The sequence below is a fragment of the Triturus cristatus genome, chromosome 5_1 (genome assembly GCF_964204655.1).
Source record: "Triturus cristatus chromosome 5_1, aTriCri1.1, whole genome shotgun sequence".
In the NCBI taxonomy this organism is placed as follows: domain Eukaryota; kingdom Metazoa; phylum Chordata; class Amphibia; order Caudata; family Salamandridae; genus Triturus; species Triturus cristatus.
The window spans coordinates 525,554,272-525,579,777 of NC_140587.1; positions in this window are offsets into that span (position 1 = coordinate 525,554,272).

The following is a 25,506-nucleotide window of genomic DNA, read 5'->3' on the forward strand; positions in this document are numbered from 1 at the left end:
GATTCTCTAGAGAAAAACATATCTAAATCAGCTGGTTTAGAAAAGAATCTTTAGGTATGTATGAACTGTCGAGTAATTTTAAGACGTAATTTGAATGTAGAAAAAGGTTTAGTGAATGGAGCTATGGGTAAAGTTGTGGGTTTTGTTAATTACCAGAAAAAAGATGGAATTGAATTTTTAAAAATGAAATTTGATCAGATTGAAGAGGTTAAAGACATTAGTCTTTGTTCAGTTCGTTTTTTGCTTGTGAAAGACTTATATGTACGTAGGAAGCAGTTTCCGTTTTCTCTAGCATATGCTGTAACTATTCACAAATCCCAAGGATTAACTGTAGATAGTGCTTTTGTAAACATTGGATCTAGTGTGTTTAAAGAAGGTATGGCATATGTTGCTTTGTCACGAGTGAAAAAATTATCTGGTTTATTCATGATAGACTTTGATGACTCAAAAGTTAGTGCTGATGCAAATTGTGTAAAGGAGTATAATAGATTAAGAAGAAGCTATGCTCCTCATTTAGGTCAGTATCCTGTGTTTGAAAAACGTGTTGTTTGTCGTAAAAGGAGAATTGAGAATATCTGTAATGAGGATGTACAGAAGAGAAAACAAAAAGAGAGTGATGTGATTGCAAGCAAAAAGAAAAAGGACAATGTTGAAGAGGTTGTTGGTTGTCATTTTTAAAATAGCTCTGGTGTCAACTGCTATGCTAATGTAGTGCTGAATGTTGTATTTTATCTTGAAAGTTTGCAAGAGCAGATAATACTAAATCATGAAAAAATATTTTGTTCTCTGCTGAGTTTCCTTTATGAGAAGTTGAGTAATGATAAAACTAAAATAGAAAGTGCTTCTGATGTTAGAAATCTTTTAGATGTATGTTCTGGATGTACACAGTTTACACAAAATGTCCAGCAAGATGCACAGAAATTCTTAATGTATATGCTTATGGTACTGGAAGATGAAGGGGTAAAAATAGAAAATATGTTTGGTCTCTCTTATAAATGGGAACATTGTTGTGAAAACTGTATGAACACATGCAGCACTAATGTTGATTCTGAAAGGTTCATACTTTTAACATTACCAGAGAGTAAATCAGTGACTTTTAGTAAATTAGTTAAAGATGCAAATCACAACATGGAATGTTCTCAATTTAAATCAAAAATGTTATCAACGTTATTTTTAAAGAAATATGGACAGTATATAATTTTAATGATGCAACGTTGTAGAGCTGATGGAACAAAATTGGACACTTTAATAAAGAAGTTTGTAGGAAATCAATTATCAATATCAGGAAAGACTTTTGTTGCAGTTGCAATAATTTTCCATGATGGACCTTCTATAACTTCTGGTCATTACACAGTTTATCTAAAATGTGAAAAAGGCTGGACACTGTTTAATGATTCTCAATTGATTTTCAAGCAACGTTTGCCTGCAGAATTACCAAATGCCTACTTAATTTTTCTAAAACCAAAATTTTAGATACAAATTGCAGCATCTGAAGAAACCATTATTTCGATTTTATAGGATTACCATTGGATATTTCACCTAAAAAGGATTTAAAAATTACCATTTGGCCTCATGGAAAGGTAAATGTTTCTATTGTGGACTTCTTTGACAGATATTATTTTGGTGTATGTGCTTAAGCAACAAGATTTACAGACGTTATTTATTTCAAATAGTTATTGTTCTTAGAAGATATTTTTAATATATATGTTACATTTCTATCAAGGTATATTTTACTGAGGATAGATTCAGGGCTTTTTTAAACAATCTTTCAGATTGTTTATTTTTTTGCCCGCTGTTCAGTGATGAATACAATTGATATCACTATTTTCCGTGAAATTCAATATATTCTGAAAACAGCAAAAAAAGGGCAAAAAATTACTTTGTTAAATATGAAAATATGTGTACTGATTCTAAAATGTATTGTTAAATATTACTACTTTTTTTCTTTTTTTCAGATCTAGAAAGAAAATTTAGGAAATTGAATCCATTTTTCTTGTAATTAAAAAAAACATTTATTTCTAATTAAGTTATTTTGTTGGTCAGGTAAGTTTAAAATATCTGTATTTCTCATCCCTTCACTTTCATGCTCCCTTTTCTTCACTTCTCCGCACTCTGCTTTTCTCATTCCCCTTCCCTCTCTCTTCTTCCTTTACTGCTCTTTCGTAACTCCCTCACTCCTTCTCTACTACTCCCCTAGGTTTACTGCCTCCATCACTATTTTTTCAACCATGTTTCTCTCCCTGTCTCCATATGTCTCAGTCATTCTAACTGCCTTACTCCTTCTCAGTTCCTTACTCTCTGTCTCTGTTTCTGTCTCTCTCCCTTTGTCTGTCTTACCCTTAATTTCCTTAACATCTCTGTTTCTAGATGTTAACCTTCCATTAACCTTTAGATATACATAAATAAAAAATATGTATTTTTCAGAAAGACACATATTCACTGGATGATGTCATCAGTGATGTCATCAGTGATGTCATTTGAGATGTCATCAGTGATGTCATGAGTGATGTCACTGACCATGTCATGAGTGATGTAATATGTGACGTCATCAGCAGTGCATTGCGGGCGCGCGAGTTATAGTTAGCTGAACTAACTATAACGGGGGAATTTCATTGGTTTTTTACGAGTGAAATGTCCAGCTAACTATAACATGTGTGAAACCTTTGGTTTTTTCATTGAATTTCTAAGGTTTTTTAAATGCTAATTCCTAACTATAACGTGTGTGAAACCCATGGTTTTTTCAGTGAATTTGCAAGGTTTTTTAAATGCTAATTCCTAACTATAACGTGTGTGAAACCCATGGTTTTTTTAGTGAATTTGCAAGGTTTTTTAAATGCTAATTGTTTTTTTTTTTCTTCTATTTTTTTAAACATATTTTTATTTTAATTTCCTATCCTTTTTTAAAGACTATGGTTAAATTTTTAAAATTCTATAATATGTTTTTTTTAATATATTTTATAAAATAAACATGTAAAATTTATTTGCAATACATTTTTTCCTTTTTTTTATTTTTTTTTTAGTACGCGTACCGTAAGCTTACAGTAAGCGTACGGTTTACGCAACGTCCGTAATTTATCTACGCTGTTTGCGTATATTTACGCAATTTGCGTAGCCGCGCGTACTCTGCGTGGGACGTGTACGCGTGTACGCTACACGCGCACGTTACGCGGAAGTGTCGGGGAGTGACTGTTAAGCGCATGTGCGCAAGCGCGTGTCTTTTTTACGCGCATGCGTACTTTTTCCGTAAGCGTACCGTAAGCGTACCGTAAGCGTACGGTAGGTCATGTGATCATGAAACACAACTTTTGATTGGTTGAAACTACTTTCAGTTCTAGAACTCTCCTACACCACACCCATTCCCCTCATTTCTGCTTGTGATCCCTTAGGAGAAGGAGCTGGGTTGTCTTTGTGATACGATGGCAGAACAGCAGAGCCCTTCTGAGAGTGAGGCTAGCACTAGCAGCACTACCTTGAGGCAGAGAGCGAGGAAACAAAAGACCTCTTATGTATGGGATTATTTTACTTTTCCTGAAGGCCAGCAAAAGGTAAATGCACCCTTAGTAACTTGAGAGCTGTGTAAGCGTGTACTTTCAAGAGGTAATCCTGACAGGAAGTATTCCTTTGGGAATCATACCATGATGAGACACCTCAAGGATGTACACAGAAGGACACATGCTCGACTTACTGGAGGTAACCCTTCAGTAAGTCAACCAAGCACATCCACAGCAGCTCAGCCTGGACCATCATCTGCAGGGCCGAGTCCTTCTTCTGCAGGTCAGGTGAGCCCTTCATCTGTGGGGGGAGCATCTCCTTTTGCTGGCCCTCTGGAAATTAACCCTCGATTTCTGAGGGTTGATATTCGATGCGCCTCTTGTCATGATCTAATTTGTCATAGGGAGACCAGTGTTTCCCTAGTGAACAGCAAAATAGATCAGCACACTTGTCGCAGAGACTAATTTTCCCAATCTTTCTTTCCTCTGTCCCTGCATGAACACAACGGCTCTTTTAAGAGCCAACCTTATCTTTCATCTTTTTTTTATATATGTTTTTAAAAACTTTTTTTTTTTTTTTTACCGTACGCGTACGGTGCGCGCAATTTTTTTTTTTTTTTTTTTAAAAACACTAAAAATCAATTATCACATTACAAGGTCCTTGAGAGACTACAATTAAAAACCAGCAAGGGCAACCAGCCTTAGTGATGCTGAATGTATTTGCATTACAGACTGAAACCTCAAACCCCACTCGCTTGTAAATACTGTGCATGATTATACATGGAAAGCAGCTGGGTGTGTGCTAAAAGTCTGCTTCTGCACCAAAAAATGGCTCCCCCTTTTTCCTACTAATGCAACTGTGAAATCACCAGAGCAAAACGCAATAAATCTCTGCCTGTAATTCCTATTTGCACACAGAGTCATGTTTTCACATTAGTCACAAAACGAAATTTCTTTGCCAATTTGAAAGCACACTTACTGCTCTTTTTTTTTGGCAAGTGATAATCACTTTTACAGACTGACACATTATGAATCCACTTTTCAGATTTTTTAAAAAGCCCATGTCCAGACTGCTTTTTCAGACCACCACCATGTGTATCCTGGGGGACTGCCTACATACCAGCAAGGGCAACCAGCCTTAGTGATGCTGAATGTATTTGCATTACAGACTGAAACCTCAAACCCCACTCGCTTGTAAATACTGTGCATGATTATACATGGAAAGCAGCTGGGTGTGTGCTAAGAGTCTGCTTCTGCACCAAAAAATCGCTCCCCCTTTTTCCTACTAATGCAAATATAAAATTACCAGAGTTGTACACAATAAATCTCTGCCTATATTTCCCAACATGTGTAACCTGGGTGACTGCCTACATTCCAGCAAGGGCAACCAGCCTTAGTGATGGTGAATGTATTTGCATTACTGAGTCCAACCTCAAACCCTTAAACTATTCTTTTTTTATACCAATACACCTTAATTTATCGTGAAAACATAGTCCATATTATTTTACATGTTCCTTACATTTATATTTCTCCCAAAACAGAAAATGATAAACACAACTTCAACAAAAGGAATTCCATTTCTATTATTCATTTCTTAATTTACCATATACATCCCCTCTCAAACTCTTAACTCACCTTTAAAATTAGTTAGCTGTGAAAGAAATGTGGCACTCAAACAGCAGATTATCAGAGCCAGGATCTCTTTTCTTTACACCTCTCTCCTCTCAGCAGAACCAGATAATGGCAAAGTTTCCCTCTATTTTTCCACACATATACATGTTAATTTCAAATCTCAGTGCTTCCCCCTTTTTTTCAAATGTAATCACACATTTCTATTGGTTGAAAACCAACCCTTTCCCAAAAGTACCCTTCCCCCAACTTGACTTCTGCCTAGTACCCTTCCCCCAACTTGACTTCTGCCTGCTACCATAGCAACAGCTCATGGAACACTGCTGTGTGGAGTCAGGTCAGAAGTTCGCCAAACAATGTTTCAATTCCACAGAGCAAGAGTGCTTGACTTTTCAAACCTAACAGCAAATCCATAGTACTGTTCTTTAGTAACACATTTTTCTGTACCAATACAAAACATGCTTCTATTAATTTACACATACAGCCTAGTTTTTATTCTAGAATGGTATGAAACAGCCAATCAGTTCTTTTTTTTATAAAAAAAAATATGTATGCCTCCATTTCCAAACTGTCTTTCATTTCTTTTTACCATTCTACTGAATTACACCTCCTGAGTGCATCCAGATCTCCTTTGAAGATGTTCACAGTGTGGATTGTAGGACACAGCTATGTCTTCTGGAGTGAAAAGTTTGCAGAGAAAACAGGTATTGTGAGAGACCTTGCTTTGCCAAATGTAGACATTAAATGGATTGGTCAGAGAGGGTTAAAGTGGCACCAATTGATGCCATTGGTGAAATCCTTCATGCAAATCCAACACCCTGACCTCATAATAGTGCACTGTGGTGGCAATGACCTAGGCACTTTGACTGGGGTAGGTCTGGAAATGCTTATGAAGGACATCTTTGCACAACTGTTTTCACTTTTCCCTAAAACTGCCTTTGTGTTTTCCAACATATGCCAAAGGCAAAAATGGAACTGGTCCAATCATTTCTGTCCGCAGATTGACAAAGCAAGAAAGCACGTCAACAAATCTGTTTCTGCTTTCCTCCGTGACTATGGTATGGGTTCCATTTACCACAACAACTTGCGTTACGACATGCAAGACATTTATAGAGGAGATGGTGTGCACTTCAATAATGAAGGGAACAGAGTCTTCCTCTTGAACCTTAGACTCTGCATCGGTACTTACTTGTAGGTACCACTAAAAAATAACTTCATAAACACAACGGCTCTTTTTAGAGCCCCCTAATATCTAAACTCTTAAATCTGCATTTCATTCTTTTATTTATTTTTTTTTGTTACCGTACGCTTACCGTACGCGTACCCCGTAATTTTTTTTAAAATCAATAAATGTTTTCTTTGTACTTTTCTGTCCTTCTTTGACCCCCTCACAAATGTAAGGGGGTCTGTAACTCTCCTCCTTGCCCCCTTTTCTTGTTATCACTCTTTTTTTTCTGAGTGAAACACACGAAATGGCGGCCGCCGCTTCCTGGTTTCGGCCGATTCGAATGTTTACTAAGATCTAAGAGCCAATCAGAATCGCGCTCGCGCACGCCACCGTACGCGTACGGTAAGCGTACCGTAAGCTGGCTCAGATATATATATTGATTTAAGGGCTATTTTCTCAGAATCTACTGAACAGATTTACACCAAACCTACAAAAGGCACTTTCTTGACCTGAGGACTACCTCTCTGCCAAATTTCTAGTAATTCTGTTCAGCCGTTCGGGCTGTAGCCCTGTCTAAAGGTCCTATGGAAAAATGCATGGGAAAAACGCGTTTTGGGACCCCCCTTTTATCTCAGCCCCCGCTTGACGAATCCCCCCGAGACTTTCAGGGTAGGAGCGGAGCGTAGCGCCCCACCTATTTTGAGAAATTCGCGAGGATTCGTCGACCGGCGCCAAAGTTATTCAAAATAGAATGTTGCGGATTTCCTATGGAAACGTGGTCCTAACTATAACTACCTACTGGCGACCGCCAGTAGGTAATATATATCTATATATATATATTACCTACTGGCGGTCGCCAGTAGGTAGTTATAGTTAGGACCCCTTTTCCATAGGAAATCCGCAACATTCTATTTTGAATAACTTTGGCGCCGGTTGACGAATCCTCGCGAATTACTCAAAATAGGTGGGGCGCTCCGCTCCGCTCCTACCCTGAAAGTCTCGGGGGGATTCGTCAAGCGGGGGCTGAGATAAAAGGGGGGTCCCAAAACGCATTTTTCCCATGCATTTTTCCATAGGACCTTTAGACAGGGCTACAGCCCGAACGGCTGAACAGAATTACTAGAATTTTGGCAGAGAGGTAGTCCCTAGGTCAAGGAAGTGCCTTTTGTAGGTTTGGTGTAAATCTGTTCAGTAGATTCTGAGAAAATAGCCTTTAAATCAATATATATATCTGAGCCAGCTTACGGTACGCTTACCGTACGCTTACCGTACGCGTACGGTGGCGTGCGCGAGCGCGATTCTGATTGGCACATAGATCTTAGTAAACATTCTAATCGGCCGAAACCAGGAAGCGGCGGCCGCCATTTTGTGAGTTTCACTCAGAAAAAAAAGAGTGATAACAAGAAAAGGGGGCAAGGAGGAGAGTTCAGACCCCCTTACATTTGTGAGGGGGTCAAAGAAGGACAGAAAAGTACAAAGAAAACGTTTATTGATTTTTAAAAAAAATCGCGGGGTACGCGTACGGTAAGCTTACCGTAAGCGTACGGTAGAAAAAAAAAATAAAAAAATAAATGAAATGCAGATTTAAGTGTTTAGATATTAGGGGGCTCTAAAAAGAGCCGTTGTGTTTATGAAGTGATTTTTAATTGGTACCTACAAGTAAGTACCGATGCAGAGTCTAAGGTTCAAGAGGAAGACTCTGTTCCCTTCATCATTGAAGTGCACACCATCTCCTCTATAAATGTCTTGCATGTCATAACGCAAGTTGTTGTGGTAAATGGCGCCCATACCATAGTCACGGAGGAAAGCAGAAACAGATTTGTTGACGTGCTTTCTTGCTTTGTCAATTTGCGGACAGAAATGATTGGACCAGTTCCATTTTTGCCTTTGGCATATGTTGGAAAACACAAAGGCAGTTTTAGGGAAAAGAGAAAACAGTTGTGCAAAGGTGTCCTTCATAAGCATTTCCAGACCTACCCCAGTCAAAGTGCCTAGGTCATTGCCACCACAGTGCACTATTATGAGGTCAGGGTGTTGGATTTGCATGAAGGATTTCACCAATGGCATCAATTGGTGCCACTTTAACCCTCTCTGACCAATCCATTTAATGTCTACATTTGGTAAAGCAAGGTCTCTCACCATATCTGTTTTCTCTGCATACTTTTCACTCCAGAAGACATAGCTGTGCCCTACAATCCACACTGTGAACATCTTTCAAGGAGATCGGGGTGCACTCAGGAGGTGTAATTCAGTAGAATGGTAAAAAGAAATGAAAAACAGTTTGGAAATGGAGGCATACATATTTTTTTATAAAAAAAAAAGAACTGATTGGCTGTTTCATACCATTCTACACTAAAAACTAGGCTGTATGTGTAAATTTATAGAAGCATGTTTTGTATTGGTACAAAAAAATGTGTTACCAAAGAACAGTACTATGGATTTGCTGTAAGGTTTGAAAAGTCAAGCACTCTTGCTCTGTGGAATTGAAACATTGTTTGGCGAACTTCTGACCTAACTCCACACAGCAGTGTTCCATGAGCTGTTGCTATGGTAGCAGGCAGAAGTCAAGTTGGGGGAAGGGTACTTTAAGAAAAGGGTTGGTTTTCAACTAATAGAAATGTGTGATTACATTTGAAAAAAAGGGGGAAGCACTGAGATTTGAAACTTACATGTATATGTGTGGAAAAATAGAGGGAAACTTTGCCATTTTCTGGTTCTGCTGAGAGGAGAGAGGTGTAGAGAACAGAGATCCTGGCTCTGATAATCTGCTGTTTGAGTGCCACATTTCTTTCACAACTAACTAATTTTAAAGGTGAGTTATGAGTTTGAGAGGGGATGTATATGGTAAATTAAGAAATGAATAATAGAATTGGAATTCCTTTTGTTGAAGTTGTGTTTATTATTTTCTGTTTTGGGAGAAATTTAAATGTGAGGAACATGTAAAATAATATGGACTATTTGTTCATGATAAATTAAGGTGTACTGGTAAAAATAAGGAATACTTTAAGGGTTTGAGGTTGCAGTCAGTAATGCAAATACATTCAGCATCACTAAGGCTGGTTGCCCTTGCTGGAGTGTAGGCAGTCACCGAGGATACACATGGTGGTGGTCTGAAAAAGCAGTCTGGACATGGGCTTTTAAAAAAAACTGAAAAGTGGTTTCATAATGTGTCAGTCTGTAAAAGTGATTTTCACTTGCCAAGAAAAAAGAGCAGTAAGTGTGCATTCAAATTGGCAAAGAAATTTCGTTTTGTGACTAATGTGAAAACATGACTCTGTGTGCAAATAGGATTTACAGGCAGAGATTTATTGCGTTTTGCTCTGGTGATTTCACAGTTGCATTAGTAGGAAAAAGGGGGAGCGATTTTTTTGGTGCAGAAGCAGACTCTTAGCACACACCCAGCTCCTTTCCATGTATAATCATGCACAGTATTTACAAGCGAGTGGGGTTTTGAGGTTTCAGTCTGTAATGCAAATACATTCAGCATCACTAAGGCTGGTTGCCCTTGCTGGAGTGTAGGCAGTCACCGAGGATACACATGGTGGTGGTCTGAAAAAGCAGTCTGGACATGGGCTTTTAAAAAAATCTGAAAAGTGGTTTCATAATGTGTCAGTCTGTAAAAGTGATTTTCACTTGCCAAAAAAAAAGAGCAGTAACTGTGCATTCAAATTGGCAAAGAAATTTCGTTTTGTGACTAATGTGAAAACATGACTCTGTGTGCAAATAGGATTTACAGGCAGAGATTTATTGCGTTTTGCTCTGGTGATTTCACAGTTGCATTAGTAGGAAAAAGGGGGAGCGATTTTTTTGGTGCAGAAGCAGACTCTTAGCACACACCCAGCTCCTTTCCATGTATAATCATGCACAGTATTTACAAGTGAGTGGGGTTTTGAGGTTTCAGTCTGTAATGCAAATACATTCAGCATCACTAAGGCTGGTTGCCCTTGCTGGAGTGTAGGCAGTCACCGAGGATACACATGGTGGTGGTCTGAAAAAGCAGTCTGGACATGGGCTTTTAAAAAAATCTGAAAAGTGGTTTCATAATGTGTCAGTCTGTAAAAGTGATTTTCACTTGCCAAAAAAAAAGAGCAGTAAGTGTGCATTCAAATTGGCAAAGAAATTTCGTTTTGTGACTAATGTGAAAACATGACTCTGTGTGCAAATAGGAATTACAGGCAGAGATTTATTGCGTTTTGCTCTGGTGATTTCACAGTTGCATTAGTAGGAAAAAGGGGGAGCGATTTTTTTGGTGCAGAAGCAGACTCTTAGCACACACCCAGCTCCTTTCCATGTATAATCATGCACAGTATTTACAAGCGAGTGGGGTTTTGAGGTTTCAGTCTGTAATGCAAATACATTCAGCATCACTAAGGCTGGTTGCCCTTGCTGGAGTGTAGGCAGTCACCGAGGATACACATGGTGGTGGTCTGAAAAAGCAGTCTGGACATGGGCTTTTAAAAAAAACTGAAAAGTGGATTCATAATGTGTCAGTCTGTAAAAGTGATTTTCACTTGCCAAAAAAAAAGAGCAGTAACTGTGCATTCAAATTGGCAAATAAATTTCGTTTTGTGACTAATGTGAAAACATGACTCTGTGTGCAAATAGGAATTACAGGCAGAGATTTATTGCGTTTTGCTCTGGTGATTTCACAGTTGCTTTAGTAGGAAAAAGGGGGAGCGATTTTTTTGGTGCAGAAGCAGACTCTTAGCACACACCCAGCTCCTTATCCTGTAGAATCATGCACAGTATTTACAAGCGAGTGGGGTTTTGAGGTTTCAGTCTGTAATGCAAATACATTCAGCATCACTAAGGCTGGTTGCCCTTGCTGGAGTGTAGGCAGTCACCGAGGATACACATGGTGGTGGTCTGAAAAAGCAGTCTGAACATGGGCTTTTAAAAAAAACTGAAAAGTGGTTTCATAATGTGTCAGTCTGTAAAAGTGATTTTCACTTGCCAAAAAAAAAGAGCAGTAAGTGTGCATTCAAATTGGCAAAGAAATTTCGTTTTGTGACTAATGTGAAAACATGACTCTGTGTGCAAATAGGAATTACAGGCAGAGATTTATTGCGTTTTGCTCTGGTGATTTCACAGTTGCATTAGTAGGAAAAAGGGGGAGCGATTTTTTGGGGGAAGAAGCAGACTCTTAGCACACACCCAGCTCCTTTTCATGTATAATCATGCACAGTATTTACAAGCGAGTGGGGTTTTGAGGTTTCAGTCTGTAATGCAAATACATTCAGCATCACTAAGGCTGGTTGCCCTTGCTGGAGTGTAGGCAGTCACCGAGGATACACATGGTGGTGGTCTGAAAAAGCAGTCTGGACATGGGCTTTTTAAAAAAACTGAAAAGTGGTTTCATAATGTGTCAGTCTGTAAAAGTGATTTTCACTTGCCAAAAAAAAAGAGCAGTAACTGTGCATTCAAATTGGCAAATAAATTTCGTTTTGTGACTAATGTGAAAACATGACTCTGTGTGCAAATAGGAATTACAGGCAGAGATTTATTGCGTTTTGCTCTGGTGATTTCACAGTTGCTTTAGTAGGAAAAAGGGGGAGCGATTTTTTTGGTGCAGAAGCAGACTCTTAGCACACACCCAGCTCCTTATCCTGTAGAATCATGCACAGTATTTACAAGCGAGTGGGGTTTTGAGGTTTCAGTCTGTAATGCAAATACATTCAGCATCACTAAGGCTGGTTGCCCTTGCTGGAGTGTAGGCAGTCACCGAGGATACACATGGTGGTGGTCTGAAAAAGCAGTCTGAACATGGGCTTTTAAAAAAAACTGAAAAGTGGTTTCATAATGTGTCAGTCTGTAAAAGTGATTTTCACTTGCCAAAAAAAAAGAGCAGTAAGTGTGCATTCAAATTGGCAAAGAAATTTCGTTTTGTGACTAATGTGAAAACATGACTCTGTGTGCAAATAGGAATTACAGGCAGAGATTTATTGCGTTTTGCTCTGGTGATTTCACAGTTGCATTAGTAGGAAAAAGGGGGAGCGATTTTTTGGGGGAAGAAGCAGACTCTTAGCACACACCCAGCTCCTTTTCATGTATAATCATGCACAGTATTTACAAGCGAGTGGGGTTTTGAGGTTTCAGTCTGTAATGCAAATACATTCAGCATCACTAAGGCTGGTTGCCCTTGCTGGAGTGTAGGCAGTCACCGAGGATACACATGGTGGTGGTCTGAAAAAGCAGTCTGGACATGGGCTTTTTAAAAAAACTGAAAAGTGGTTTCATAATGTGTCAGTCTGTAAAAGTGATTATCACTTGCCAAAAAAAAAGAGCAGTAAGTGTGCATTCAAATTGGCAAAGAAATTTCGTTTTGTGACTAATGTGAAAACATGACTCTGTGTGCAAATAGGATTTAAAGGCAGAGATTTATTGCGTTTTGCTCTGGTGATTTCACAGTTGCATTAGTAGGAAAAAGGGGGAGCGATTTTTTTGGTGCAGAAGCAGACTCTTAGCACACACCCAGCTCCTTTCCATGTATAATCATGCACAGTATTTACAAGCGAGTGGGATTTTGAGGTTTCAGTCTGTAATGCAAATACATTCAGCATCACTAAGGCTGGTTGCCCTTGCTGGAGTGTAGGCAGTCACCGAGGATACACATGGTGGTGGTCTGAAAAAGCAGTCTGGACATGGGCTTTTTAAAAAAACTGAAAAGTGGTTTCATAATGTGTCAGTCTGTAAAAGTGATTTTCACTTGCCAAAAAAAAAGAGCAGTAACTGTGCATTCAAATTGGCAAAGAAATTTCGTTTTGTGACTATTGTGAAAAGAAATGTAGTAATATATTTAAATTAAATAAAGGAATTTTTTTTTTAGTTTTTTTCAGGTATTGCTGAAGAGCAGTGAACAAAATTTAAGATGCCTACAAAATCCAGAGTTCAAAAAACGCACAAAAAAAACCTATATTTGAAGACAACTAGAGGACCAAAGTTAGTAGAAGATGCTCATGTTGGGAAAAAGAAAAAATCTTCTGGTAAGCAGAAAAAAACATTTCTAAAAAATATATTCAAAAGAATGAAAAATGTACAAAATGTCTGTACTGGAAAGGATGTATTGAAAAGAAAAGGAGAGGAAAAAATTGAGAATTTAGTTAATGCAAATATACCTTCAGCAACTGAAAAGATTTATATAAATAGAAAAACAGCGTTTAAAGAGATACGTAGAAAAATGTTTCAGAGAAGAGTTATGTCCAATTTGATGAAGGATGTGAAGAAATATAAGAAAAAGACAAAGTTTTATAAAAGAAAAAAAGAAATAGAAGCCATTGCAGCAAAGGCATTAGAATTAAAAAGGAAACTATTCATTTTAATTTTGAATAGGATGCGTACATTAGACAAAATGGTTAATGTACTGAAATCACATAGCAAAAGGAAAAGAGTAGTGAACAGAACAAACTTTTGTAAAGTGTTTTTAGGAAAGTGGATGCATAGTTCAAGTAGTGAACCTTTTTTTAATGAAGAGAGCTATTTTCAAAGTAATAGTTTGCTGCATGCAGTTGACACCAGAGGTCGTTCTTACGAAGTAAAAAATGGTTGCATAATGGAGAAGGAGATAATGGTTCCAAGAGATGAGGTACAAGTGATGGCAGATGAGGCTATGGGGAGACGTCCTAAAGCCCCAGTGTACACTTGGAATTGTAGTAGTATTTGCACTGTGCGTCAGGAATCTATTGACAAATTTCGAGAGTTTCTAAGAGAATATAGTAAAAAAAGTATAAAACAGAAGATTAAGGTGCTTCAAAGTCTGGATCCATGCAGAGTGAGAGAGAATACTGGTTTGCAGGGTCATTCTCTGGCTTGTCTATCTAGAAAAGTGTGTAATAGTGTATTCCATCATTTTAGGATGCTGGCTGTTCATCATACTGAAATGAGAAAGTTTGTGAGACGGTTGTATTTTGCCAAAAGTCCAGCAATAAAGTTAAATGAATTGAATAGGGCTCTGTTCCGAGGAACGGTATCAGATGTAGAGAAGGTTGTTGATGAAATTCAGTTTTGTTACTTTGGTCCTGAACAAAACAGTGCAGAGAAGGACACAGTAAATGAGGAAGAAGTGGAAGAGAATGTAGAACCCTCTGTAAGTAACACATTTAATGATCACATAACAAAATTTGCAATAGTCTCTAATGAAAGACCAAATTTTACTTGTATTTGTTGCCGCAGAACTCATTATAGAAAACAAACTAGGAATGTTGATCTCTACAGAAAGAGTGAAAATGAAGATAATTATAAGTGGAAGGATTTTGCCACATATCTATTTCTAGAAAATTGTTTTGATTTGGGTGAAGATCAGCGTATTTGTAAATACTGTTACAACAAGTTAGAGGAAAATAGAATGCCAACCAGAGCTGTACATAATAATTTAGAATTGGATGCTATTCCTGCTGAACTTTCTGAATTAAATACATATGAGTCTATACTCATTCAATGTGTTCATCCGTTCCAGACCATAGTACGTATGGAGCCCAAAACTGGTAAATTACCTCCTTCTGATTTACTGAGAGGTTTAAAAGGAAGAGTGGTGTATTTGCCCTTGGATTTGAAAAAAAATATGGAAACTATTGATGCGGATACTTTGGAAACTGAACCATTAGTTATTCTGGTTAATGGTGTACCTACAAAGAATAAGAAGATTTGGCAGGAGCTGGTAGATGTGCGGAAAGTACAAAGAGCAAATTTGTATTTGAAAAGGAATAACAAATGGTATGAATCAATTTATATAGAAGAAGAAGAAGAAGAAGATTTACAAGAAGACACAGAAACACCAACTGGCCAAATTGAAAAAGTGGACAAGTCAAAGGAAGAAGAAATTTATGAACATTTTAGCATACATCCTCTTCATTCAAAAGAAGTTATGGGAGACAATATTGATCTCTTTCAGATGAAGAAAGCAAAAGGAACTCCCGTGAGTGTATGGGAGGAGAGCTTGGAAGCTCGATGTTTTCCCCAGCTGTTTCCTAAAGGAAAAGGAGGACGATACGATGAACGTCCGGAACAGATTCCAGCTTCTGAGTATCGGACTACAAGACTATATGCTGAAGATCCCAGATTTCGACAAAGTATTCCTTATTTGTTCCATCTTTTATTTGAAAGCGACTTGTCTGCACTGTCTTATGCAGTAAATCACATTTTAAAAAGTGGAGTACATTTACAAAATGTGTCTGCTAAGGATTTTATGGAGAAAGTGCAGCACCGAGATGATCATTTGGAAACACAACTGATCAATCTGATGGCTTGTCAGCGTGGGACAAATGAATATTGGTACCGACGTCATGGTGAATTAAAATGCATGTTACGGAATTTAGGAACACCAACATGGTTCCTTACCCTAAGCTGTGCCGAGTACGCTTGGGATGATTTACTGGATTTTCTACGAGAGGCAAATTCAAACATTAAAAACATCGAATACAAGACAGCAGGAGAACTGTGCTCATTGGATCCGGTTAATGTTTGCAGATATTTCAATCATAGATTTGAGGCTATGATGTCCTTCATCTGCAATAAAAAAAATCCACCTCTCGGAGAAGTATTAGATTTCTTTTGGAGAAAAGAGTACCAGGCAAGAGGTGCTCCTCATATTCATATGCTGTTGTGGATCAAGGATGCCCCAAAGTTTGGAACAGATACTGATGAAGCAGTGTCATCTTTCATTGAAGAATATGCAACATGTGCTATACCAAAAAGCACAGAAGAGAAAAAGTTAAAGGAGCAAGTTTTACGTTTCCAAAGTCATCGGTGTGGAAAATACTGTCGACGGAAATACAAGAGCAAAGATAAATACTACACTAAATGTCGATTTGGATTTCCTAGACCTGTTCTTTCAAATGGAAGAGTCAACAGTTTTATGTCAGCTGTGAGACATACTATCACAAGAAAATCACCTAAGAATACCTACAACCTAAAAAGAAAAGAAGAATCAAAAAATATAAATGACTACAACCCAGTCATTTTATCCATGTGGAATGCTAACATGGATATACAGTATGTAGCTGACAATTCCATTGCTGTTGCTCGATATGTAACGTCTTACATTACGAAATCAGAAAAAACAGAATTGAAGGAAATGTGGGAAGAGATTTCTCACGAGAAGACTGTCAGTAAGAAGCTGTACAGTTTCAGTTTGAAGATGTTATCGCATCGAGAAATTGGATCCTACGAATGTTCAGATAGGTTATCTTCTGCAAGTCTCTACTCGAAGTCAAGAAGAATAATTTGGGCAAGTTTAGGCCTTGCAGCAATGAGAAATCGGGTACTGAAATCTGTTGGAGAAATTGAATATTTGGCCGAGAATGACCCAGAAAGTACAGATATTTTGAAATCAAACATGTTGGACACATATTATCCCAAGAGAAGTCAACATCTGGAGAACATGTGTCTCTATGAAGTGCTGCAGAACTACATTTATTCACGGAAAGCCGCAGAAGACATCAACAATGGAAAATATAAAGTCGTTGGTGAGGAAGGATGTTTGGTGAAGCAAACAAAAGGAAGTTTGATAAATCACAGGAAGCTGAGTTGCGACACTAATGACAAGAAGGAATTTTACTACTTGGCTCTTTTACAGTTGTTTAAACCATGGCGTACAGAGGATGAACTACTGGGAGAATTTCAAAGCTATGAAGATTCTTTTAATGCTTGCAAAGACAGCATACAATGCAGTACATTCTCAAGTTATCTGCAAATGTTAAATGAAGAAATTGAACAGGAAACTACAATTGCAGCAGAAATAGCTAGAGACAGTTCTCAAGACAGCCAAAGTTCAGGAACACTCAGTCAAGATCCCCTAGGACAACCAATCGTTGAAAATGAAGCATCAATAGCCATGAATGAAGTGGAAACGGCTATGAATCAAGCTCAAGAAGAATTTATAGACTTACAAAATTTGGAAAGACAACTGAATCAAGAGCAGCAACAAATTTATGAAGAGATCAGAAGCAAAATTGATCACGGATTTCTACATGAAAAAAAAGAGTGCTCATGCACATCATTTCATCCAATCAGGATGTATGTAAGCGGACAAGCTGGAACTGGAAAAAGTTTCCTTATAAAAGTCATCAGAAGCTACCTACAGCAAAAAACGGATTCAACTTTGTCTTGTGTGGTTACTGCTCCAACTGGGTTAGCAGCATATAACATAAAAGGAATCACTTTACATCGTTTGCTAATGTTACCAGTGGAGCATGAGAACAAAATACAATACAACAAGCTAACTGGAGAAGCATCCTTGGAAGTTTCAAGAGTATTGAAGAAGATGCAAGTTCTCATTATTGATGAGGTGAGCATGGTATCAAACTTAATGCTTGCCTTTGTGCATTTAAGAATGCAGCAAATTTTGAAGACAGACTATGACATGTTATTTGGTGGAAAACACGTCATAGTTTTTGGAGATCTTTTGCAACTTACTCCAGTTAAAGGACAACCAGTGTTTAATACTGTCACACATGAAGACACGAAGAAGTCATTGGGAAGCATCGGAAATACAAATATTTGGTCCTTCTTTGAGTACAAGGAACTTACTACTAATATGAGGCAAGCAAGCGATGAAGAATATGGAAGTATTCTGAAAGATATCAGAATTGGACTACTCACAGAAGTTGGCAAAAAAGCATTACAGAGTCGGCTGCTACATAATTTATTTCCAAAGGAAGAAATAGTTGCAGAGAAGATATACAAGAACATTGCAGAAAACAAAAGTGTCATCTGCTTAATGCCAACTCTACGTGAATGCTCAATATTTAATGAGGAGCTTTTGAAATTGGAAAAGGAAGAGATCAGGAAATTGGAAGCAGTGGACAAAATTGAGGATGGAAGAATTACTGTCACAGTAACAGGCACACTGAAAAATAAATTGGATTCACTAGAGAAGAACATCTCCAAAACAGCTGGATTAGAAAAAAATCTATATGTTTGCATGAACTGTAGAGTATTTTTAAGGAGAAATGTGGATGTTGAAAAAGGTTTAGTTAATGGAGCTATGGGAAGAGTTGTGGGTTTTATTAATTATCAGAAAAAAGATGGAATTGAATGTTTAAAAATAAAATTTGATCAGATAGAAGAAGTTAAAGACATTTGTCGTTGTACAGTTCGTTTCATGCTTGTGAAAGACTTATATGTACGTAGGAAGCAGTTTCCGTTTTCGCTAGCATATGCTGTAACTATTCACAAGTCTCAAGGATTGACTGTAGATTGTGCATTTGTGAACATTGGTTCAACTGTGTTCAAAGAAGGTATGGCATATGTTGCTTTGTCACGAGTGAAAACATTATCAGGTTTATTCATGATAGACTTTGATGACTCAAAAGTTAGTGCTGATACAAATTGTGTAAAGGAGTATAATAGATTAAGAAGAAGCTATGCTCCTCATTTAGGTCAGTATCCTGTGTTGGAGAAACGTGTAGTTTCTCGTAAAAGGAGAAATGTGAATATCTGTGATGACGATGTAGAGAGGAGGAAAAAAAAGAGGAGTGATGTAATTGCAAGCTAAAAGAGTAAGGAAAAAGTTGTAGGATGTCATTTTGAAAATAGCTCTGGTGTCAACTGCTACGCAAATGTAGTGCTGAATGTTGCATTTTATCTGGAAAGTTTGCAAGAGCAGATAATAGTAAATCAGGGAAAAAGATTCTGTTCTGAGCTGAGTCTCCTTTTTCAAAAGCTGAGTAATGATAAAACTCAAATAGAAAGTGCTACTGAAATTAGAAAACTTTTAGATGTATGTTCAGGACGAACACAGTTTTCTCAAAATGAACAGCAAGATGCACACAAATTTTTGATGTATTTTCTTCAAGTACTGGAAGAAGAAGAAGTTGCAATTGATATTTTATTTGGTCTCTCTTATAAATGGGAACATAGTTGTGAAAACTGTTATAATATATGTGGCTCTAATGTTGATAATGAAAGGTTTATTTATTTGACATTGCCAGAGAGTAAAACAGTCACTTTTGCAAAATTAGTTAAAGATGCTAATCATAGCATGAAATGCGGTGAGTGTCAATCTGACATGTTTTCAACATTAATTTTAAAGGAATACGGACAGTATGTAATTTTAATGATGCAACGATGTAGAGCTGATGGTTCAAAATTGGATACTTTAATAAAGAAGTTTACAGGACAGCAATTATCAATTTCAGGAAAAACTTTTGTAACTGTTGCAATAATTTTCCATGAAGGACCTACTGTTACTTCTGGACATTACACAGTTTATCTTAAATGTGAAAAAGGCTGGACACTGTGTAATGATTCCCAATTGATTTTCAAACAACGTTTGCCTTTTGATTTAGCAAATTCCTATCTAATCTTCCTGAAACCTAAATTTTAGAGAGACTTGGCAAGATCTGGACAAAATAATTTTACCATTTTATTGGATTACCATTGGAATTTTCAAAAAAAAAGATTGTTTAAATTATCATTTGGCCTAATGGAAAGATAACCAATTGTAATGTGGACTTTTTTAAATTTTTTATGAAACTTTCAAAAACCAATAATTTAGAGAAAATCGGTAACATCTGCACAATTTAAATTTTGGAATGTTATTGGAGTGCCATTGGAAATTTTTTCAAAAAAGATTTTTAAAATTACTATTTGGCCATGCGGAAAAGTAACCAATTCTATTGTGGACTTAATAAATTATTAATAAATTTTTCGGGAACCAAAATGTTATAGAGAATCGGTGAGATCTGGACAAATTAAACTTTAGAATTTTATTGGATTACCATTGTAAATTTAATCAAAAAGAAATTATAAAATTACTATTTGGCCTAAAGGAAATGGAATCAGATGTATTGTGGATTTATTTGAGATATAATATTGTGATTATACTTCTGTAACAAAAATATCAGACGGAATTTTAAAGAAATAAGTATTGTTTTTTGATGATATTTTTTTAGAATATTATGCATTTCTGTAATGTTAAGTTTAAGTGAGAAGAGATTCTGGGCTTTTTTAATACAATCTTTGAGATTGTTATTTTTTTTTTGCCCGCTGTTAAATGATGAATGCAATTGCTTTCACAATTTATAGTGAAATGCAATATATTCTGAAAACAGCAAAAATAAGGAAAAAATATTTTTTGATAAATATGTAAATACGTGTACTGTATTTTAAAATGTTTGAAAAATATTAATATTTTTTTCTTTTTTTTCAGATTGATATAGAAAATTTTCGAAAACTAGAACCATTTTTAAAGCAATTTTTTTTAAAAAAAACAAATGAATAAATATTTTTTTGAGTGGGTATGGTAAGTCAATAATAATAATTGTAGTGTCTCAAAGACCTTGTAATGTGATAATTGATTTTTAGTGTTTTTTAAAAAAAAAAAAAAATTACGCGCACCGTACGCGTACGGTAAAAAAAAAATAAAAAAAGTTTTTAAAAACATATATAAAAAAAAGATGAAAGATAAGGTTGGCTCTTAAAAGAGCCGTTGTGTTCATGCAGGGAGAGAGGAAAGAAAGAATGGGAAAATTAGTCTCTGTGACAAGTGTGCTGATCTATTTTGAGGTTCACTAGGGAAACGCTGGTCTCCCTATGACAAATTAGATCATGACAAGAGGCGCATCGAATATCAACCCTCAGAAATCGAGGGTTAATTTCCAGAGGGCCAGAAAAAGGAGATGCTCCCCCCACAGATGAAGGGCTCACCTGACCTGCAGAAGAAGGACTCAGCCCTGCAGATGATGGTCCAGGCTGAGCTGCTGTGGATGTGCTTGGTTGACTTTCTGAAGGGTTACCTCCAAAAAGTCGAGCATGTGTCCTTTTGTGTACATCCTTGAGGTGCCTCATCATGGTATGATTCCCAAAGGAATACTTCCTGTCAGGATTACCTCTTGAAAGTACACGCTGACACAGCTTGCAAGTCACTAAGGGTGCATTTACCTTTAGCTGGCCTTCAGGAAAAGTAAAATAATCCCAAACATAAGAGGTCTTTTGTTTCCTCGCTCTCTGCCTCAAGGTAGTGCTGCTAGTGCTAGCCTCACTCTCAGAAGGGCTCTGCTGTTCTGCCATCGTATCACAAAGACAACCCAGCTCCTTCTCCTAAGGGATCACAAGCAGAAATGAGGGGAATGGGTGTGGTGTAGGAGAGTTCTAGAACTGAAAGTAGTTTCATCCAATCAAAAGTTGTGTTTCATGATCACATGACCTACCGTACGCTTACGGTACGCTTACGGTGCGCTTACGGCAAAAGTACGCATGCGCGTAAAAAAGACACGCGCTTGCGCGCATGCGCATAACAGTCACTACCCGACTCTTCCGCGTAACGTGCGCGTGTAGCGTACACGCGTTCGCGTCCCACGCGGAGTACGCGCGGATACGCAAATTGCGTAACTATATGCAAACAGCGTAGATAAATTACGGGCATTGCGTAAACCGTACGCTTACCGTAAGCTTACGGTACGCGTACTAAAAAAAAAAAAAAAAAGGAAAAAATGTATTGCTAATAAATTTTACCTGTTTATTTTATAAAATATTTAAAAAAAAACATATTATAGAATTTTAAAAATTTAACCATAGTCTTAAAAAAAGGATAGAAAATTAAAAAAAAATTATGTTAAAAAAATTAGCATTTAAAAAACCTTGCAAATTCACTGAAAAAACCATGGGTTTCACACACGTTATAGTTACGAATTAGCATTTAAAAAACCTTGCAAATTCACTGAAAAAACCATGGGTTTCACACACGTTATAGTTAGGAATTAGCATTTAAAAAACCTTGCAAATTCACTGAAAAAACCATGGGTTTCACACACGTTATAGTTAGGAATTAGCATTTAAAAAACCTTAGAAATTCAATGAAAAAACCAAAGGTTTCACACATGTTATAGTTAGCTGGACATTTCACTCGTAAAAAACCAATGAAATTCCCCCGTTATAGTTAGTTCAGCTAACTATAACTCGCGCGCCCACAATGCACTGCTGATCACGTCACATATTACATCACTCATGACATGGTCAGTGACATCACTCATGACATCACTGATGACATCTCAAATGACATCACTGATGACATCACTGATGACATCATCCAGTGAATGGCTGTTTTTCTGAAAATTAAATATGTTTTATATATGTATATCTCAAGGACGATGGAAGAATAAATGGGCATATAAGTGTCTAAATGGATGATTTGTTTTTGAAAAATTGATTGTGTAACTGACTGATTAAGTGTATCATAGTGAATACATGGCTTAGTGAGTAATGTTTAAATATGTAAATATCTGTATCAGTCTCTCACTTTGTGTATAAGTGGCTGCATGGGTTGGTGAGTAGCTACATGGGTGTATACATAGGTTATTAGTTGGTTTTTTGAGTATCAGTCTGAGTGTCTGCATGGTTCGGTGGGGGGTATTACGTAGTGCATAGGTGCATGAATGAGTGACTCACTGTTTGTATGTGTTGAACACAGCATGTGTGCAGGACTGTATGGGTGGATGAGTGTGTGTATGGGTGTGTTAGTGAGTGAATGACTGTCTCAATAGTGTGTTTTTGAGTAACTACATATGTTTTAAACTAGTATATGTGACTATTGGTGTATATAAGTGAGTATATGTGAGAGTGAGATATTGAAAGAGTTCCTGTACGAATAAGTATGTGTTTCTATAAGTGATTGTTTAAAAGACTAAGTATGTGTAAGTTTCCGTAGAAGTAAGTGTGGTGGTGTGTGTATAACTGTATATGCAAGTAAATGTATGTTTGATTCTTTATTAGCATGAGTGACTATGTGGGTGAGTAACTCTATGGATGAGTGGCATTGTGTAACAGGATGTATAGGTGTATGAGTACATATGATGAGTGAGTACATGTATGAGTGACTGTATAGGACTGTTGGTGAATGAGTGGATGTGTATGTGGTTCTTAGAATTACTGAATAGGTTGTTGTAACTGGTATTGGTATGTCCATTGTTTTTAAAATTTTAATTTCTATTTTTGAATGTGTGTATCAAAGGTTATATTAGGGGCAGAGGTGGTCTGCCACTCTATCACTAGGATGATGTCATCAGTGATGTCATCAGTGATGTCATTTGAGATGTCATCAGTGATGTCACTGACCATGTCATGAGTGATGTAATATGTGACGTCATCAGCAGTGCATTGCGGGCGCGCGAGTTATAGTTAGCTGAACTAACTATAACGGGGGAATTTCATTGGTTTTTTACGAGTGAAATGTCCAGCTAACTATAACATGTGTGAAACCTTTGGTTTTTTCATTGAATTTTTAAGGTTTTTTAAATGCTAATTCCTAACTATAACGTGTGTGAAACCCATGGTTTTTTCAGTGAATATATATATATATATACCGTCCTTTTAACCTTGTTTTGCACTATTGGTGTGCCAATAAATAAATATTCGAAAACGTATCCTTGTTGTGGTGCCGTGAATTTTCGCTGTGGAGGAAGAGTGAAGGATTGTTTTTCAATATATATATATCACTATCAAACAAGATGAATGTCAAACGAACAGTCTGTCTTCTATGTTTATAAACTGCTAAAGTTATTGCACTTGTCACTTTAAGAAACACAGGAAAAAAATGGTAGAAAAGAGGTAGTGAAGCTTGAATGCGCGTCATGTGATCAAGGCCCTCCGGGGCTGAAACGCGTAATGGCGATTTTGCTTCTGTAAGGAAGCACTATACTCCAGGGTCACAAGAGGATACTCCAGCACATTTGGGCAGTCAGAAACAAAGACTTCACATATCAGGTGGCACGCCATTTTGGGGAGTGCCACCATTCGGACCCAAACGACCTAACATACTATGTGATAGACTCCGTTCCTCCCAAAAGACAAGGGGGAAACCGGGAGAGGTGATTATGAAAATTGGAAACAAGAAACAGTCCTGAATTAGATTCTAAGTCTCCAGATTGTCTCAATGTCACAGAGGACCTCTATACTTGTCTCTAGGCATAAGCAGAATAGTTTCTCTCAGAAGGTAGGAGGGGAAAATATCATTAGCCGAGGTGACAGATACACAAAATATTCAGTTTGAAATGAATAAATGACAAACTATTCATACATTAAAACCGCCCCTCATCATGTTTATAATCTTATTTCAGTTTTTTTTTCATCTCAATTTTAATGATCTTTTGCACATTGGTGAAATCACTTTATCAGATAGAGTATCAAAGCACATAGCACTTTTCAAGCAGTTCTGATGTTTTTATAAAGGTAGTTAACATAAGGAAAGAACACATTTGCGATTTTGCACATCTGGTATTATACAGGAATATGTTTGCGAATTTGCACAATAGACAATTGGTATCAATTTTATTGTGGTGTTCTATCTTGAAATATCAATGATATACATTTTAAATCGATTTATTGAAATATTTTATGTATATCCTTGCACGTTTCCCACCAATCCAGCTGAACTCACGACGGGTGCCTTCAAAAGGCGGGAATGAGACCCGCCTCATTTCACCAACATAAAAAAGCACCTGGAGCACTCATGGGGCATGTAACATAATTTGTAATGGCCACATATGCATTTCAGCAATCAGCCTTCATCAGTGCAGGCAAAAGTAAATGTCTGACATGCACAGCCATAGGTATATAAACCATCTAATGCCACAATTGGTATGGGGATGGCGGACCAGCATCTCCGTTGGAAATTTGAAGGATTATGGGATTTGTATGCCCAGTGAAAGTTGTTTCATCCGATGTTGGAACATCGGTTTCCATCATCCCCCTCCTTCTATGCCTTTAATCTTGCATGGGCTGCTCGGTAAGTAATCCTAGACGCCCCTCATCTGTGTATATATATATATATATATATATATATATATATATATATATATATATATATATATATATATATAGTCCATCCTCACTCACAAAGGAGCGGGTCAGACACTTGCTCTGTAACATCCCAAAATCTTTATTGCCATACCATCAGGCGCATAGCGTTGAAATGCTGTGTTAGTGAAATGCTTGGGCAGACGCGTTTCAGCCTTGCAGCTTACCTCAGTGCCAGTTATACATCAACATCAACAGCGATATTCCACCTGGAGGCTTATTTGAAAATTCAGCGGTCCACTCCCATTGGAGTATGCTGTTAGCCCATCCTCCGCTGTGTAGCCACTGCATGCGCTGCTCCAGGGCTGATCCACGCTAGGTTTTGTGTGTCCCACTGCAAGTGTACATTAAGTAATTGTGCCCTTGTACACCCAGTGGTGCCCTAAACCTGTTGGCCATGGTCCCCACACCCTCGCGACAATCCATCCA